Source organism: Tenrec ecaudatus, chromosome 12 (genome assembly GCF_050624435.1).
Source record: "Tenrec ecaudatus isolate mTenEca1 chromosome 12, mTenEca1.hap1, whole genome shotgun sequence".
NCBI classification, from domain to species: domain Eukaryota; kingdom Metazoa; phylum Chordata; class Mammalia; order Afrosoricida; family Tenrecidae; genus Tenrec; species Tenrec ecaudatus.
In genome coordinates this window covers 121151598-121170801 of record NC_134541.1, presented here as the reverse complement: position 1 = coordinate 121170801, position 19204 = coordinate 121151598, and the positions used below count along the sequence as shown (strand labels likewise).

The following is a 19204-nucleotide window of genomic DNA, read 5'->3' as shown; positions in this document are numbered from 1 at the left end:
TGAAAGTACCGTGAATTGCCAAAATAACAAACAGATCTGTCTTGGAAGAAGTGTAACCATGATGCTCTGTAGAGACAAGGATGGCAAGATTTGCCTTAGATACTTTGGGCATGCTATCAGGAGAGAGCAATCCCTGGGGAAGGACATCATACTTGGTAAAGTGGAGGGACAGCAAAAAAGAAAAAGGACAAGGTGGATTGACGCAGTGGCTGCAAAGTTGGGTTCAAGTTTAAAAACAGCTGTGGGAATGGGACTGGACAAGGTGGTGTTTTGATCCGTTTTGCATGGGGTTTCTATGATTCCAAATTGACTCAATGACACCTACCTACATTTGGCCTTGGGGGGCTGGGATGTGGATCTTGGGTCAGGATGATGGATTATCATAAACTTAATGAGGTGTTCTGGAAATCCCATCCTTCTCGAGGCTATCAATAGTTTGTTATGGACCACACAGTCTAATGGTTTGGCATAGTCAATAAAACACAAGTAAACAGCTTTCAGATATTCGCTGCTTTCGGTCTCAGTCCGTGTGACATCAGCAATAATGTCTCTTGTTCCACATCTTCTTTTGAATCCTGCTTGAACGTCTGGCAGCTCCCTGTCAATGTTCTGCAACTGTTGTTGGATGACCTTCAGTAAAATTTTCTTTATGAATGATATTCTTGATGTCTTTCCACAGCTTATCCGGTCTCCAATAATTAGTGCTTAATGCATCAAATCTGCTCTTCACATGTTCCTGAAATTCAGGTGGGATAGACTCAAGGTTGTATTTTGGCTCTCATGCATCTGTTTTAATTGTCTTCAGCTTCAACCTGAACTTGCATACGAGCAATTGGTTATCTATTCCACAGTCAAGCCCTAGTCTAATGTTAGCCAGACACTGAGTTTCCTCCATAGTCTCTTCCCACAGATGTAGTTGATCTGGTCTCTGGAGAAAGTTCATGTGTATTGTCACCATTTGTGATATTTGCTATGAACAAGCAGTTGGGCTGGCAAAATCCTATCCTGCAATTTCTATCACCAAGATCATATTTACCAACCACCGTTCCTTCCTCTTTGTTTCCAACTATTGCATTTCAATCACCAATAATTATCCATGCATCTTTATTGCATGTTTGACTAATTTTGTGACAATATTTCATAGAATTCTTCAACAAATTGAAGAAATTAGTGTGTTAGTATGGATAGATTAGAGAAACAAATACAGAGAGACTCATATGTGTATAAAAAAGAACTTTATATACAAGAGCAATTCAATATTGCAAAAGCATCCCAGCCCAGTCCAAATCAAGTCCATAAGTCTGATATTAGCCCATATTTCCTATACCAATCTATAAAGTCCCCTTCAGACTCACAAAACACATGAAATGATGCCAAATGCAAGAAGATCGAAGATCACAGGCCAATGGGTGAGAAGTCTTGTGAATCCAGTGGCATTTTAAGCATCCCAGTGCTGGCACAGGTCTCCATGTGGCTTCTCTGGCTCCAGAGATTTGGCTCCATCAGCCTCTCTCCATGTGTCTTCTCCACAGGGATGTATCATGGGGAGTGACTCTTGTCAGTAGAGAGTGAACCAAGGGAGTGAGCCAAGAGAGAGAACAAATGTCTCCCACCTCCAAGAAGGAAAAACAGGAGACCCCAGAATCCTCAGAAAAAATGCCATGCCCATACAGAGGCCTCACTGGTTATATCCTGGTTGACAGGCTAGACTCCACCCCTACACTCTTAATCCTCAAATTGACACCAGGTTATGTAGCTATCACAATTACCTTTATGTAGCTATCGCAATTACCTTTATGTAGCTATCACAATTACCTCCTCTGTAGCTATCACAATTACATGAATGTGAAGGATAGTTGTATTCATTGGATTTTGCTGAAGGTATATAGATAGAATCCTATCACAGACAGCATTGGGATAGATCTTAAAATGTCTTTGCAGGACGAAGACAATGCCATTCTTCTTGACTGTATCATTCCCGACCATATGATTTTCTGATTCCGTGTAGCCCATATTAGCCCATTTCAGTTCCCTAATGTCTAAGATATCAATCTTTATCGATTCATTTTGATTGCTTATAATTTTCCTAGAATTATACTTCTTACATTGTAGTTCTTCATTATTCTTGGAATTTTGCCACTATTTCTTCGCATTTTGAGCTGTACCCCATCAACAAATGAAGATGCCCAAGGCTTTACACCTACACACTTTATTCATGTCACTGAGCTTGACTCTGCTTTGAGACGGTAGCTCCTCCTCAGTCACATTTCAAGTGCCTTCCAACCCTAGGGGTCCCTCCTCTAACTCCATCTCTGACATTGTCCTACTTATATTCATTAGGACTTTGATATCTGATAATGTTTTGATGCTACGCAGCAAACAATCAGGGGCTCCTTCCTCCTAAGTGGGCAACTGATTTCTTCTTCCTGGTCTGTTTTTAGTCTGGAAGCTCCACTGAAACCTGTTCCCTTTGGTGACCCTGCTGGCATTTGAAATACCAGTGACACAGCTTCCGGCATACGCTCATTGAAATCCACAAGGCAACATAATGGACAGGCAGGTGGTGAACCCTGTCCTACAAGGTCAGTATGAGTTGGAATCAACTAGATGGCAGTGAGTTTGGGATTCTGTTTGGAGATTACTCACAGTCACTTAATTGTAAAAGTGGTCAAGTCATGGCAGGTACCAAGTCTGTGGGCTAGATGCTAAACTGGAGATTTCTCCTGGCTCACATAGTTGTGAGGGCTGATTAACCCAAGGCAGACAGGAAGGCAACAGGCTGTTAACTGCAGAGGTGGATGAATCCAAGGATGGTAGGTCAGGTGGCCGGCCAGTGACGAGGCCTAGTTAGGCAGGCAATGTGGCAGGTGATTGGCTCAGGTCCAAACAACCACATGTTAACAAGTCATATGCAGGTTATAGATTACAAAGAAGCAAGCATGTTTCCACAGAGCATCCATTTATGTAGGAAGTACATCATATCCTCACGAAAACGTCCTTTCCCTTGCATCAGGGCAGTGACCTGAGCAAGGAGGGTGCACTCCACCCCAGTCCTGCCACAAGCACTCGGCTGCTCACAGCAGCTGTCATCACGGACTAGAATACATCACGTGAATTAATAGGCCAAACAAGCCCTTGGCAATCCTGGCTCCGCCAACTTGACCCCAAATCTAAATATCACTCTCCACCCTTTGTCAACTTGGCACCTACACACATCGTCTTAAACTATACAGAATCTCCAAAAGAACCCCAAATTCACTGCCATCTAGTTGATGCTGACTCATACTGACCTAATAGGGCAGGGCCCACCACTTGCCTGTCCATTTGTTGTATGATGGTGCCTCAAACCAGATGCTGCAAGTTTATTTTGACCCTCGCCCATCTGAATAGAACTATACTCCATAAGGTTCTCAAGGACTGATTTCTCAGAAGGAGATGGCCAGCACTTGTAAGCATCTCTAGTCCTGCTGGGAGGGCTGACCTTTCACTCAGCAGCCAAATACACTTGGGCCACACTGAGTCTGTGCTCTGTGCCCCAACTCCCCATCCCTTCAAAAATATCAAGCCCAATGCCACCGAATCATTTCAAAAATACCCACAGTGACCCTAGGGGATAGAGTGAAAGTGTCCCAGAGGGTTTCCAAAGCTATAGTCTTTACAAAAGGCGACTGCTCTGTCTTTGTTTCTTGGAGATCCTAGTGAGTTCAAACTATCCAATTTTCTATTCTTGGACAAGCACTTAATCACTAGGCCATCAGGGGTTCTAGACCTGTGCTACCAAAACAGCAATAAAAATCCAACCAAAGCTGCTACCTTTTAGCGGATTCCCACCTTTAACAACTGGTACGACAGGGTAGAACCGTCCCACTGGATCTTCCAAGGTTATGAACTTCACCAGAGTAAAGTGACACATGCGACTCCCGTGGAGCAGCCGGTGGATTCCAACTACTGACCTTTTGGGTAGCAGCTGATCTCTTAACCACTTTTAACACGGAAACTCCTTCTACACTGCCCAAAACAAAAACACCAAATCCACTGCTAATGAGTCCAATTCCAACTCCTGGTATTCCTATATACGGTTTGGACACTATAAACCCTTCTTGGAACAGATTGCTTCATCTTTCTCCCCATGAATAGCTGGTGGGTTTGAACTGTCAACCTTGAGACTGACAGCCCAATGGCTAACCCACAGCACCATCCAGGCAGCATGAGGGTATTAATCTCCACAGATTGGCTCCTCACATGGCCTTCATCATCTGGCTACTGGACGAGAAAAGCCATTATGAAGAGGTTAAAGAATGGTATATGAGAGAAGATGCTGTATTTATTCCTGGCCTTTAGGACTCTGGCTGAGCCTACCTACCTATTTGTCTACCCTCTCTGACTTCTTTTTTTTTTTTTCCCTCTCTCACTTCTAAAGCTCTTTTGGGATCTGGTAATATGGTTTTTGCTGCTCTTCCTTTACCCTTTAGAGGTGGCATGGTAACGACTCCCCACTGTGGATTGTGAGTGCTTCACCATCCCTTTTTGGCTCTTAATCCTGTCCACACCTCATAAATAGAGAATGCCACATTTGTCCTAGGATCATGAAGCTTATAAGCTTCCGATATTACAAAGCCAACATCAATTTTATGTAAATTTCAAAAAGCCAGATGAATACAGAAAATTGAAGGATTTAGAAATACGCAGGGAATTAACATATGGAATACAAATATCTACTGAAATTTTTATTATAAAAGAGCCTAGGACAGAGGAAGTGTGCCACACATATGGATTTCAATCCGAGGGCTTTCTTCTGAAACTGAAACAAATAAAGCTTTTATTTCAAGGAGACATCCTGGTATTTCACATCTGTCCATGTTATAATTACTTTGAAGGAATTGACTGTCCAGTTAAATGAAGCCATTAATCAAGAATATCGAAGCACGTTTTCAAATAAATCTCATTTGGATTTTCATCTAGTCTCTAATGGGAGCTTCTTAAGATGAACTTGGAGGGGACTTGATATTGCAGTAAAGCCTTGGGGAATTTTTTTTTTAATTTCCATACAATGAGAGTTCAGGTGTGCCCACCAGGACCCCTCCCTCCCAGCTCTCTACCGAAACATTACACTACCAAAAAAGAATGTCATCTCTTCCCCTCTCAGACACTGAGCCAGGTGGCCCTCAATAGGAGTGGCAAAGCCAAATCACTATGAATTGGTATCAACATAAATAAAAGTCCATATCTTATTTGATGAGGTAAGAGCAGAATTGAGGATCTCATCATTATTCAAGTTTTAAAAATAATAAGTGATACCAAATACTACAGAGCCACTCCAAAAGTGGGCCTCGAGCAAATGGGAAACAACACTGGTAGGTTAGCGTGCAGCATGCCGATACACGAAGCCACGCAAGGGCGCACGGAAGCTACACTGTGTGTGATGTATTGGCTCAGTCAGAGGGCAGAAGCCAGCTCAGTAAAGATGCATTTTTTGTGTATTGTTTGGAAATCAGTGGTGGCTGCTTTTTATCTTTTCATACATTTCTGTTTGTCTTAAAGGTAGGGCTCTCCAAGCCATCCCTGCGATCGATTTCATTCTCTTTCTACAAAATAGAGAATTCAAAGAGAAAATGTACATCTGCAGCTGGATCATCAGGCTGGCGGTTGAGTAGGACCTGCTCAAGCCTGCAGTTTCTAATGTAGCCCCAAAAAGGGAAAGACTGAACATTATTACCTTACTGCGACAGTTGGCTTGCTGGAGAAATTTGCAAACATGTTGCCAGTTACCATGAAGTCAACCCCGAAGGATGGCTACCCATGTTTTGCAGCATACAACTGCACTCCGTAGGCTTCTCCGGGCTGTGACTTTTGGAAGCAGTTAACCAGACCTTTTTACTGAGGCACCTCTAGGTCGATTTAAACGTCCAACTCCTCCGTTAATAGTTGAGTACATTTCCATTTGCAATACTCAGGAACTCCTCAAGAATGTATAGACAATATATCATCTGGAACAACTCAGAGTTCTTTTTCAACCCTGGACTCAGACTAGTGATGGGATATTAATTATCAATCAATAGGGAAGACCACAGAAGAAGTGATGTCTTTGAATGATGATGTTGGCAAAGAACACTGAACATTATGGATTGCCAGAAGAACAAGCAAACCTTGTCATGGAAGATGAACAGCCAGATGCTTCTTAGAAATGAGATGGCAAGGCTCCATCTGGTCTACTTTAGACATATTATCAGGAGGGGCCAGTCGCTAGAGAAGGATAGCACTCTTGATAAAGCAGAGGGTTAGCAAAAAAGAGAAAGACTCTCAACAAGATGGATTAACACAATGGCTACAACAATGGGCTCAAATATAGCAACAATTTATGAGAATGGCACCAGACCAGCAAATTGGTTCTATTGTTCATAGAGATGCTATGAATCAGGACTGATTTGGCAGCACTTAACCATATGGCTTAACAAGAGGTAGAAGATCACAGCGTCTGAAATAGAAAGTCGGGAAATCAACTGCTTGGATTCAAATCTTGCCTCTCTCCCTTATTAGCTGGATGCCCTGTGGACAAACATTCCATGTCTCAGTTTCCCCAGCTCTAAAGTAGAGAAATGATGAGAGAATGCTTTCTTCATACATTTGTTGATTTCTGTGAATAGTTAATGAATTGTGATTGGATCCAAGTAAGGTGAAACACCTATTAAAAGCCATATAAACATTGCCTATTATTATTCTTCTGTGACCTACCTGTCAGTTTGTCATTCTGTGGTGGTTTGTGGGTTGCTATGGTGATGGAAGTTGTGCTCCCAGTATTTCAAATGACAGCAGGACCATCTTTAGTAGACAGGCTTCAGTAGAGCTTGTATTCTGGAATAGATTAGGAAGAAAAACTAGTGATCTATTTCTTAAATAATGAAAACTTTAGGAACCATAACAGAATATGTGGGTAAGTAAAAAATTATTGTCACTCGTGTTTCAATGCATGTGTGTACAAACTTACTCAAACAAAATGTGTTAAACATTCCTCTGATTGGTGGATGGTTGAAGACGTTCTTTCAATAAAGCTCTAGTGTTGATCTCATGTGGTGACTTCAAAAAAATCAGATCCATACGAAGCAGTGGCTTCTGGTGAGTTGTGGAAGGTAGAGAGATCAGTTCAGGTGTTGGTGGTGATTATTTGGGGAAATCTCCAAGGGGTAATCTTGGTGGACTTTCTCAAAGGACACAGGATAGGACTGATTATAAAGAAAGTTAAAGAAATTGAATCTGCATTAGTGAGAGAGAGAGAGAGAGAGAAAAGGCCATGACAATTGTATCAAGGTAGCCTATGCCATGAGAATTTTGTTGGGAAACATTACCCTACTCAACTTACAACCCTGATTTTTCTCCATCAGGTTTATTTTTGCTCCAAAAACTGAAAGGATATTTAAAAGGGACGCAATTTTAGCCCCTCTGAAGATACCATAACTACTCTTTTGACATGGCATAAATACATCAAAGAACATAGACATCTTCAGGAGAAAGAAAAAATAAACTACATCTTCAGAAGTATATAGACCTAGATGTGTAGATGTATAAACCTAGATATATTGAAAAATCATACCTTCACATTTTCATACTTTTGCTTAATAAAAATTTCTCTGATTTTGTATGAATGTCTTTTGACCTACCTTTAGATATAATATCTAGAGAAGAGAAGAGATTGCTTAACCATCTCCTCACAAAAGGAAATTTGGAAACTAGTTTTTAGTCAAAGAGTTTATAAATAAAAGAGTCTATTTCACCCTCTCCTTTTCCACCATCATTCTCACAAAAGTTATCAGTGTCAGAATAGAGGCTTTCGGGTGCTTCTCCATTTAAGTATTTACACACACCGTTTTTTGGTTATTGTCTTTACCAAAATGTGTTTCTATGCTTCTATGCAACTTATTTTTCTCATTAACAATAAACAATAAAAACCCCTTTAAACCAATGGCTGTGGATGTAGCTCATTCTCTTTTTAACTGCCCAATATACCCAAGCCCTTGATGGCGGGAGTCCTGGTGGTCTCATGGGTTGTGTGATAGGCTGCTAATCTCAAAGCTCCACCAGTTGCTTTGGGGAGAAAGATGACATTTTGCTCCCTTAAAGAACCCCCTCCCTGGAGGACAGACAACAGAAAAGTGGGTGAAGGGAGACATCAGACAGTGTAAGACATGACAAAATAATAATAATGTATAAATTACCAAGGGCTCAAGAGAAAGAGGGGAACGAAGAGGGGGTGGGAATGAGGAGCTGATACCAAGGGCTCACGTAGAAAGCCAGTGTTTTGAGAATGATGTTGGCAAACAAACGTACAAATGTGCTTGACATGATGGGTGGATGGATGGATGGATGGATGGATGGATGGATGGATGGATGGATGGATGGATGGTTGATAAGAGTTTTATGAGCCCCACTAAAAGGATTTAAAAAATAAAAAAAGAAACCTCTAGGGGAGTTCTATCCAATCCTACAGACTCACAAGGAGTTGAAATGATCTCTATGTATGTGAGTTCAAATTCAATTATATTGCCTTAAAAATCAACTTTATTATATTGGACAGATTACTAGAAACAAGGAAAATAAAGACAAAGAGTATGTATTTATATAGAAGTTGAATTAGTCTGACATGATAATGTCCCCAAAAGACTCTGACAATTCATATTTCATCAGTATTGTATTAGACTACACATTTCTCCACACATTCTCACCAGAACTAAAAGTTAACTCTTTTTTAAAATTTTTCCATTCTTCCAGAGATGAAACAGTATATCAGTTTTTAGTCTCATACAGTCATTGGTTATTTGGATGACCCTTGCTCATATGTTTTTCATTGGGCTGTTGGTGTATCCATTTGTAAGGACTCATTTTACCATTTTATCTGTCATCTATATGGCAAATGTTCCATCTGCCTAACTCTTTCCTATTTCTAGAGCAATTTGTGAACATTTCGATTATCTCACTTATCATGTCAAATTGTCCTTCTTTTCTGACAATTGCTCTGTCTTAAAAACTGCTTTGTCTTATTTCTATAGTCCCAGTCATAAGCAATCAGTTGTGCATAGTAGATGATCAATGGGTACTTTAATTGATTCTTTAATTTCTATATCAGTGAAAGATCTCTTAATGTATCCCTTCCTTTGGGTGACCTTGATCGGTGCATTAATTACAAATGTCCCATCAAGTGGTAAGCTAACCTACGCAATTACAATTTCAAGGGGAAAAAAACAGTCAAAGTGACAGGAACTTCATTCCCAGAACTGAACTATGTGTATGAGGAAAGACAAGAAAATTGCACCATCTCCCTGCGTTTAGATTGAAGACCATTACATGAAAGAGAAGAGAATTGGCTCATTTGTTATTTGAGATTATGAAGCTTGTTTACATGTAATCTGTCATTTGTGGAGCAATCTGATATTAAAGATGGCTCAAAGCTTTTGTGGTGAATGGTCTATGGGGAAAACTGGGAGTAAGATAAAGGAGGAATACTTAATTCTTTTCAATCAGAGTGTCCCCTAGCCTAGGAAATTGGGAAACCCATGTCAGCCAATGCCATCAGAATAAAATGTGACAGAAAGTGGAGAATGTATGATATAAAAGATAGAGAGCAACACAGGGAATGCAGGATAGATAAACCCCTCGGGGCCAACAGTGAGAATAGAAATACCAGGAGGATAAGGGGAAGGTGGGGGGAAGAAAGGGAGAATCGATCACAAGGATCAAACATATAACCTCCTCCCAGGGGGATGAAAAGTAGGTAAAGGGTGACAGAGGACAATGTAAGATATGAAAATAATAATCTATAACTTATCAAGGGTTCGTGAGGGGCAAAGAGGTGAAAATGAGGAGCTGATATCAAGGGTTCGAGTAGAAAGAAAATTATTTGAAAATGATGATGGCAACATATGTACAAATGGGCCTGACACAATGGATGAATATATGGATTGTGATTAGAGTTGTAAGATCCACCAATAAAAGTATTTTTTTAAAGATAGAGAGATGGGGAGTGGAATCATAGATGAAAATAGAAATTAAATATGTATGAAGGATGGAATTGAAGTGTCCTGAAACAATTAAAAGAATTCTATCTCTGAAGTTAGACAAATGTAAGTTTTAATCTTGTCTAAATTACTTACCACCTACGTTGTCCAAACTGACTAGTCACCTTTAAAAGCACAGAACAAGATTTGAACTTATCAGAGATAAAAACACACTCCTTCCTCTGTTTCAGCTTTCTACAGTATTGTTTAAGAAAGTCTTCCAGAGTTACCTTCTATATCTGTCTACTGTTTTGTACTGGAATATTGTTCTTAACATTTCAATCTGAGTTAAAGTTTTCTACTAAACTAGCCTATTAATTTCAAATTTAGATGCAACAAGTTTACTAGTACATAATCAAGAAGAAAACCTAGTTTTCCTCTGATTCCATTTCCATGGTATATCCTGGCTCCTCCAATCCTAATGTCAGAAGTTCCCATATATGAAAATTGTTGCAAGTCGCTTGGTCATGCCAGGGCATCCTCCTTTGTCCTAATTAAATGTTCCCAAGGATAGGGTTCATATTGTCCTAATATAGCAGGTCTTGCAATAACCATATGATCTGAGTGTGGTGAAAAAAGTGGAAGGTGGTTCAAACTATTTAAATAAATTTTATAATTATCTGGAAAATAAAATTTAAAGGATACCATTCCAAAAATAAGTTACCCAAAAAGATTGCATAAAAATGTTAAATAAGGACTTCTGGTTCAAAATATGACTGACTGATTAGAGGGTAAGTGGATTCTTCCCCAATAATCAAGAGAAAAACATAAAGCGATCCCTACCACCTGTAAATGAAATCCCAGGGCAGCCCAAGGCCCAACAATAAAGATGCTAGATGCCCTAACAAGCTGGCAAGGAAGTCCCTTGGTATCTCCCAAGCCTGGCAAGACAAAGCCAACTATTCCTACATGACCCAACAACCCTACCAACACTACCCAATGCACCCCAATGTCACAGATACAGCAGTCAATCGTGGTCTAGAAAAAGGCAGGGAAAGGCACATGTGAAAACCAGCCATATTCAAACGATTATTCTGAAGAAAAGGCCCTGGAACTATCAGATATAGAATTCAGGAGAATTATGTTCATCTTCTTTCAAAGGAGAGAACAATGGAAAGAATTGAAAAACTAGAATAAATTCCAACCAAACTCACTGCCATAGAAACAAAGCTGACTCACAGTAAACCTATAGTACAGGGTATAACTGCCACTGTGAGTGTCTGAAAATGTAAAAGTTTACAAGAGTAGAGAGCCCATCTTTCTCCAATAAAGTCGGTTTGTGTTTTCGAACTTCTGACGTTTCGGATTTCAGTCCAATGTGTAACTACTATGCCAGTAGTACTCTTACCAAATAGCATTTCAGAAGATAAATATTAAGATAACAGAATTAGACATAGTAAAAGATATCAAAGTATTAAGAAGCAGAAAGTCAATTCAGTGAGCCAATTATTTGACTATAACTGACAAGAGAAACAAATACAAAAATAGGAAAGAAATCTGAAGAAAACCTAAGAAATATGTGGGAAACTACGGAGAAGAACAATTTATGTCTCACTGGGATTCCAGAACAAGAAGAAACAAAAATTCCACAGAAAATGTATATAAGAAATCATGGGAATAAACTTCCCTAACATTATGAAAAGGAAGAAAATAACTTCAAGAAGTTGAGAAAACCTCAAACAGGATAAATCACAAAATAAAAACTTCATGACATATTGTAATCAAACTCTCAAATATCAAGGAAAATGGGAGAATTCTGAAAGCAGCAGGCGGGTGGGTGAAGAACACGCACCTACAAAGAAAAAGCTATATGAATAATCCTAGACTTTTCAGTAGACACCATGCAGGCAAGAAGACCATGTTAAATCCTGAAAGAATAGACAAGCTGCCAACCAAAGATCTGATTTCTAGAAAAAGTATCTATAATATATGAGGGAGAAATAATGATATTTCCAGAAACGGAGAGTTTAAAGAATTATTAAAATAAGACCAGCATTACCTAAAATACTAGAAGAGACAATATGGACAGAGAATCAACAATAACAGCAGACAAACCTGAGAGCAATATAAAAGACAACGCCATTCAGAAATCAACATAAAGAACACCCCAAAAAATCACAGAAATATAAGAAAAACAAAGAAGCCCCTAAAACTACATACCAAAGAAATACATATACACAACACAATGACAGCAATAAACCCACAGATATCAATAATAATTACACTGAATATTAATTGATTAAATGCACAGTCAAGAGATAGTAGTGAACTGGATAAAGAACAAGATTTATTAATAGTCTGTCTATAGGAAACACACAAAAAGCTGACTGAAAATCAAAGAATGGAGACAATTTTTTTGAATGGAGACAACTTCACCAAGCTAAGGGTAACCAAAAAAAAAAAAAACAACCCAAGAATGGCAATATTCACATTTGATAGACTTCAAGGCAAAAAACATGAGACAAAAGAAAAACTGCAAAATGATCAAAGAGCCAATAGAACAAGAAGACATAGCTAGCTATAATAAACGTATACAAGCCCAATGAAGACCATGTAAATATGTTCATCAAACTTGTACAGAGTTGAAGATGTAAATAGACAATATAAAAATAAACTATGAAGAGATTTCAATACTGTACTCTCCAGGAAAAGACAGATTATTAGGGAAGAACTCAGTAAAGACAAAAAGAACTAAACAGCATAACTAACTCAACCTCCTACAGATAAACAGAGCATTGCACCCAACAGCAACACAGTGTACAATCTTTTCCAATGCACATAGAACATTCTCTTTAACAGACCAAATGTTAGGTCACAAAGCATACCTTAACAAATTTTTAATTATTGAGATTCTACAATTCATTTTCTCAGACTACACAGTTATAAAACTAGAAATCAACAATAAAAAGAACAAGGATAAAAACCCAAGTGTATGAAAACTGAATAACACACTGCTTCAAAATAAATGGATAATATATTACGTAAGGGATGAGACTGAAAAATTCTTTGAAACGAATGAGAAAGACAACACAACATACAAAAAACTTTGAGACACAACAAAAGTAGTTAACAGAGAGCAATTTATAGTAATCAACACACGTGAAAAAAAAGGGGCTAAATCTTCAACAAGTAGAGCAAGAGAAATAAAATAAATCTTCAACCATGGGGAGAAAAGAAATCATAAAGATAAGAGCAGAAATATATACATTGGGAACTCAAAAGGAAGAGGAAAAAAAACATCAAGAGAAGAAGTGGATTTTTGAAAGGATTAACAAAGTCAACAAACCACTTGCAAACTTAAAGGAAAAGAAAAATAAGATGCAAATATCCAGAATTAGAGATGAAAAGTGTGGCATCTCAACAAAACCAAAATTAAAAAGAATAACACTTTACTACAGAAGACTGTATTCCAACAAATTTTTAAAACCTAGATGAAATGGATGAATTTTGAGGAGCACACTATCTACCCAAGTTAAGTCAGATTGATGTAGAAAATCTCAAAAGCCTCATCATAAAAGAGGATATAAATCAGGTCATTAAAAAACTTCCATCCAAAAAGTCCAACTAGGTGACATCACCAGAAAATTCTACCACATATTCAGAAACAAACTGACAGCAATTCTACACAGAGTATTCCAGAATATAGAAGAGGACAGCAAACTCCCAAACTCATCTTATGAAGTGAGCATAACACTGATACCAAAACCAGGCAAAGACACCACAAGGATTGAAAACTACAAACCAATATCCCTTATGAACAAAACCCTGGACATTATAATCATATATATGTAAAATTATAATAGTACACTATAATCAGGTGGAATTCATACCAGCACACAAGGATGGTTCAACATTAGAGAAACCATCAATGCACTCCACCATGTAAACAACAACAACAAAAACGATAAGACCCACAAGATCATATCCATCAGCACAGGAAAGGCATTTGGCAATACCAACACCCATTCCTGATAAAAATATCCAACAAAAAAGAATAAATGGGAAATTTCTCAACACAATACAAGCCATATACTACAAAGCAATGACAAACATCTTGCTCAATGAGGAAAAGCTAAAAGCATTCTTCTTCTGAAAGAGAACTAGACAATGACCCTATCATGACTCTTAATCAATATTAGTCTTAGAACCATTAAACAACAAAAAGAAATCAAAGGAATCCAAATGGGCAAAAAAGTGATATTCTTACTATTTGCAAGCAATATAATTTTATGATAGAAACACCCAAAGACTCAACAGAAAAACATTGTTAAAAACAATTGAAAGATTTGGCAATGGGGCAGCATACAGATTAAAACACACAAAAATATCAGATTCTTATGTATTAACAAAAACTCTGAAAAAGAAATCAAGAAAAAATACCACTCACAATAGCTACATAAAAATAAAGTACTTAGATAAAACTATAGACCACTAGTAAAAGAAACCAGGCTAGAGCTACACAAATGGAAGAATATTCTATGTTCATGGATAGGAAGGCTTAACGTTGTGAAAATGTCAACACTACTCAAAATAATCTATAAATACAATCCAATTCTGATCCAGATCCCAACTCTATTCTTTAAAGAAATGGGAAAATGAGTTACTAACTTTATATGGAAAAAGAAGAGACTTAAAGAATAAAGGATTTCATGTGAAGAACAAAATAGGTCTTACATTATCCTACCTCAAAACCTATTACATATTCACAGTAGCCAAAACAGCCTTATATGAGAACAGTGATAGATATAGAGACCCAATGCGACAGAAGAGAAATCCTATAAATAAATGTATCAACCTATAAGAAACTAATCTTCAACAAAGGACCAAACACAATGTGGGAGGAAATATCTTTTGATAAATGGTTCAGGAGAGGGGGAGGTGTAAATGAGGAGCTGATGCCAGGGGCTTAAGTGGAGAGCAAATGTTTTGAGAATGATGAGGGCAATTAATGTACATATGTACTTTACACAATTGATGTATGTATGGATTGTGATAACAGTTGTATAAGCGCCTAATAAAATAATTTTTTAAAAGAAAAAATGGTGCTAGGAAAATAGGATCTCCGCCCAAAGGAGAATGAAATAGGACCCATGCCTCATCTCATAAACAAAAAATAAACTCAAGATAGATAAAAGATCTACATGTAAAAACCAGAGCTATAAAGATCATCAGTAAGAAAGAAGGACTTAAGGGCCCTAGTGCATGTCATAGACATACTGTCAAACAATGAAGAAAGCACACACAGAAGACAAAATAGATAAGTGGGACCTACTAAAAATAAGACATTTGTGTCCATCATAGCCTCATATGCATGTGAATTTGGATATTGAATAAGGAATACCAAAGAAGAATCGATGCATTTGAGTTGTGGTTCTGGAGAAGAATATTGAAATATCATGGACTGCCAAAAGGACAAATAAATCTGTCTTTAATGAAGGATGGCTGGAGTGCTCCTTAGAGGCAAGCATGGCAAGACTTCATCTTACATACTTTGAACATGTTGCCAAGAGAGACCATTCCATGGAGAAGGACATCATGCGTGATAAAGTCGAGGGCAGCAAAAAAAAAGGAAAGCCCTCCCAGAGATGAACTGACACAGTGGTGGCAACAATAGACTCAGGCATAGAAAGATTTGTGAGGATGGCACAGGATCAGGCAGTGTTTCATTCTATTGTGCATAGGGTTGCTATGGGTTGGAACTGACTTGCTGGCCCTAACAACAAAATGTCTATCTAAAGGGTAAACCAAGAGAGAACCCATGGACTGGCAAAATAAAAGATGATCTTTAGTAATCTCTAAAATATGGAGTAAACTTCAACACCTCAAATTTCAAGAAAAGAAGAAGAAGAATCCAATTACAAAGTGGGCAAAGGGCGTAAACAGACAGCTCACCAAAAAGATACCCAAATGACAAACAAATATATGAAAAAATGTTCACTATTAGCCATCTGGGAGATCCAAATCAAACCAAGGATGAGTTATAACCTTACACTGACAATGACAGCTCAATTTATAAAAAATTAAGAAAAAACATCAAATGCTGGGAAGAGTGTGCGAAGATTGGAACTCTAATCCACTTCTAGTGGGTCTGTGAATATGGGCAGCCAATATGGAAAGCTATATGGCACTACCTCAAACCACTGAATTCAGAAATTCCATCAGCAATCCCTCTGATGGGAATATGCCCTAAAGAAGAAAAGGCCGTAAGATAGAAATATGCGCTCCTGTGTTCATCACAGCACTGTTCGCAATAACAAATGTGAAATGCACAAAGTTCTGCCCCTCGGGAGGATTTTCCTTCCGCAAACTCCCTCAAGGAGGTCCCATAAAGGGACAGCAATGATACTGTCCACTTATAATGATGCCTGCCAAACATGCAGAACTATCTGCAGACCAATCAGAGTTCTCTCTTCTTCAGCCAACTGATCATAGGAACTTCCATAAAACCAAACCAACAGATGAGGAGAAAGAACGTCATATGACAAGAATGGAGATCATGGGCATTTGGGGCACTTCTTCATGCAAGTTGTGTCTTTGGGGCCTGCTCAAACTTGAATCTGGTGTTTAATGCTCCCATTTAATGATACAGTGCTTTGATATATGTCCAACTTTATGATTCTATGGGTTGGGAAATATCCAATTCATGATGGACAGAATAGTCTGCATGGTGGTCCTATAGCACAGGGTAGAAATGCCCTTGTGGGATTTTTTTTGAGACTGTAGCTCTTTATGGGAGTAGAAAGGATCATTTTCCTACCATGCCATTTAAAGTAACACAGATTAAATACTTTTGGATGAATCTAAACAGAGAAACAAAATTTTTGTATAGAGAAAACTACAACACACGAATACAAGAAACCAATAGAGATCTACGTAATGGAAAAATGAAATGTTAATACTTTCCAAAGTAATTATATAAACTATTTTTTGTATACTTTTTAAAATTGTATATTTTGTATTATATAAAGATAATACAATTCCTACCTGGATCCTAATAACATTCTCTAAAGAGATGGGAAATTTAATCACCAACTTCACATAGAAAGGAAAGAGGCTCAGGACAAATAAAGCAATTCAAAAGGACAAAGTACTAGGTCCCTTACTTTCCTACTTCAAAACCTGCTACATAGCTATGGTAGTAAAAACAGCCTGGTTCTGTTACACTAATAGATATGAAGATGATTGAATAGATTAGAGATCCCATAAATAAATTCGTTCACCTACAGGGAACTGATTTTCAACAAAATGAAAATATATTAAATCTAAAGGGATAGGCTCTTCCACAAATAGTACTGGCAAAATTGAATTTCCATTTGCAGGAGAATAAAATAGGACCCATATCTCATACCATATATGTAACTGAATTCAAAAGTTGGATTCAAGACTTAATGTTAATCCTAGAGCTATAAAGATCATCAATGACAAAACAGTCACATTTAAGGGCCCTAATATATTGAAAACACCATCTTGTTCACCATCACCATAATTCAAAGGTATGGATCCTTATTTGATTTCACTCATTTGTTGTCCGGTTGTTTGTTGTTGTTGTTGTTGTTGTTGTTGTTGTTATCGTTGTCCAGTTTGGGCATGCAGATCAGGTGATTGCAAGTATCATGGCTTGGCTCAAACACACCTAGTCCTCATAGGGACATCTTTGCTTTTGAACACTCAAACAATTTTATTGGCATATATTTCACATATAATACAATAGTTCAAGCACATCTAGAAATGCTGTGAAATCATCACCACCATCAATTATAAGACATTTTGTTCATTCCTATACTCATTGTTATTAGCTTCCCATTCCCGGTCCCACAACTTCCCTGCCATGCCCCCAAAGAACCATTAATCCCGTTGCTGTCTCTATAGATTTACCTATCCTGGATTTCACATACAGGAAAACACTTTTTAAAAAAACTAACAACAATAACAAAACAAAACAGTTAAAAACTTTAACTGAAAACACAGCCGAAAATATTTAAAATTAGAACAAATTTAAAATGGGTCAAAGAGGAGATCAAATGATAGGGTATTCAATGGCAACCGAACTGCATCTGCAATAACCCACTTTTCAAAGAGCAAGGCCATTCACATCCCTGACCTATGATCCAAGAGGACTCACCAAAGACTTAAACCACATGTATTTCCCCTTCATTTCTGTTGTAACTGAAACTATTTTAAAGTGGGTTAAAAGGGAGAACAAATAACATTGCAGTTTAACGAAACTATGCTTCCTAATGTTTTGAAGCTATGTATGAGGTTTTTAGCAGCTCCTTGCTCCAAATAGGGGAGCATGCCCTTCTTCCTTATTTGTTTTTAATATAGAAAAATATTGAATGATGCAGCAAGCCTCAACTAATAGGGGAAGAATACATATAGTCACTCTACCCAAAGAGCTAGTTGACATTCCACCGTTCCAGGTGGTAGCATATGAGCATGAGCCGATGGGGCTGAAGGAGGATGGTCAAGCAGTACTTAAAGCGTTAGCCAAAACGAGGCACCAGGAATTGATGGGATGCCCACTGAAATATCTCAACAAGCTGATGAAGCACTGGAAGTACCCACTTGTCTCGGCCAGGACATTTGGAAGACAGCTATTTAGTCAACTGACTGTAAAAGATCCATATTTGTACCCATTCCAAAGAAAGGTGATCCAATAGAATGCTCAAATTATAAAACAATAGCACTGATATCACATGCAAGTAAATTTTCTGATGGTCAACAAATAATGGTTGCAGCAGATCATGGACAGGAATGTGCCAGAGGTTCAGGCCAGACTCAGAAGAGGGCATGACACAAGGGATGTTTGACATTGGTGATGTCAGATGGATCTTGGCTCAAAGCAGAGACTACCAGAAAGATGCTAACTTATGTTTTATGGACTATGCAATGATATTGGATTGTGTGAATCATAACAACCTATGGATAACCTTAAGAAGAATGGAACTTCCAGAACACTTCACTGTGCTCATTTATATGGATCAAGATGTAGCAGTGAGGACAGAACAAAGGAATACTGCAGGATTTAAAATCAGGAACGGTGGGTGTCAGGGTTGCATCCTCTCACCATACTTATTCAACCTATACGCTGAGCAAATCACCAGAGAAGCGGGCTTATATGAAGAAAAATTTGCTACCAGGATTGGAGGAAGGCTTAT

The 19204-nt window shown here is 38.2% G+C and overlaps 1 long non-coding RNA gene across 1 annotated transcript in view; it reads right to left on the bottom strand.

Annotated features, from left to right (window-relative positions):
* The window catches only part of LOC142423371 (uncharacterized), a 151795-nt gene that overhangs the window by 37781 nt on the left and 94810 nt on the right, over window positions 1-19204 (bottom strand). Inside the window, exon 3 of the long non-coding RNA XR_012779116.1 lies at window positions 6733-6852. This is a non-coding gene — a long non-coding RNA (uncharacterized LOC142423371). The remainder of the gene's footprint in view (window positions 1-6732; window positions 6853-19204) is intronic.